Below are 1,807 nucleotides of genomic sequence, written 5' to 3'. Positions count from 1 at the left end.
TTCCGTTCATTTCAAAATCAAGGAACAAGTCTTCAAGATGAATGCAATAACTATCAATCAAACCACATTCATTATCATCAAGACTCATTCAAATATTCATAGAAACATATAAAAGCACATAAGCAAATAAGTATGTGATTTAAGGGAACTCGATACAAACCATCTCGAGTTGTAATCCCAATCAAATAGTAGTCCACTTTTACCTTCGTATTTCGTCTGTTCTGAATTCTTCAAATCTGAATTGCAACCTCAAAAAATTCACATCAATCTTCGTTCAATTCATTCCTTTCAAAATCGAGTCAAAATCATCAACACATCTTCAATCAAATTCATTTCAAACCACAAGCGAACTTCCTCGGTTCACAATCCGACCTCTTGAGTTGATTGAGCTCGTAGCACGTCTGAAATGTAAAGATTACCATCTAACAAAATCATTATACAATACCAAGATCATTAGCTCAATCATAGACTATTAGTATGTTTTCAAAACATAACCGAGCATCGTAGCGATTGATAATCGGGAATCGTTATGATATTGAATTCATTTCTAATTTCAACTCCATTCATACGGCTTTTCATATCCGTTCATTATCATTCAACTCTTCATACCAACAGCTATACTCATCAACATATTAAAGAACATCTCATCTCGATAATCAGCTATCAAACTAGTCTCAAAACATGAATCGACGACGTAGCGATTCAAAATCGGTAACCGACTTAATATCGACTTCGAAGCTAACTTCTTTAACTTCATAAGAAAATCATACGTGCATCTAAATCATTAATACATCATTATAATCCTCTAACAGCAGCTAAGTATATCAAATACAAGCTGGACATCATAACAAGTTCATTCCTTAATCCATATTCGATCCGGTTTCGAAACTAAACGATACAACATATCAAGAACATGAGCATATACCAAAGTACTGATCTCTACCAAATTTCGTTCTTCAAAACATGCCGATATGATTAAATACTTATGTCAAATCGAAGGCCTCGTCGCAAGGATTCCAAAACATCTTTCGGAATCAAAATCGGACGATCGGATCAAAAGTTACGGGGTTTTGAACAAATCGAAGACAAAGAAAATGAAAGGGGTTCGAGCTTTTGTCTTCACATCTGATTCTATTCTGAGTAATATACGTTTCATGTTGATTATTATCTTAGAAATCGGATATGTATTGTCATATTTGCAATTTAGTTCTTGAAGTCTTCATTAATAGCAATTCAGTCCTCGGCCTTCTTTTTAATTCAATTTCAATCCTAAATAATTTAAGAATATTAGAATTTAAATCAAAACTCTAATTATTCCCAACTTAAATATTCTCGGATTAAAATTAAATAAATTTGAATTAATCAAATAATCCCGGCCTTTTGCATTCGAGCCCTTCAACTTCGATATTTGCAAATCAGTCCTTGATCGAGTTGTATTGTCAAAATTAATCTTCTTTAATTTCCGAAACATGGAATTTAATCTTAAATTCCATAAATATTCAAATCGAATATTTATTCTCTTAATTTAAGAATTCTCGGAATTTAATTCTCAAAATCCGTAAATTCTCAAATTAAATATTTTCGGCTCGGAAATTAAATCTATCATTTTCATAACTTCTCAAATCAATATTAGCCCATAATATGGAATTTAATTCTCAAATCCCATAATTAATAATTTAATATTTTTGGGTCTTACAAGATTTAATAATAACAATATCAAAAATATAATTTTGACATAAAGCTTGTCATCTTAATAACCTAGCCTTCTCAGGTTTAGATTCAATCTTATTTTTTATGAAAGCTTTTA

The sequence above is a fragment of the Henckelia pumila genome, chromosome 1 (assembly GCF_033568475.1).
Source record: "Henckelia pumila isolate YLH828 chromosome 1, ASM3356847v2, whole genome shotgun sequence".
In the NCBI taxonomy this organism is placed as follows: domain Eukaryota; kingdom Viridiplantae; phylum Streptophyta; class Magnoliopsida; order Lamiales; family Gesneriaceae; genus Henckelia; species Henckelia pumila.
The sequence above is the reverse complement of the archived record's forward strand: the minus strand, read 5'-3'. Positions refer to the sequence as shown.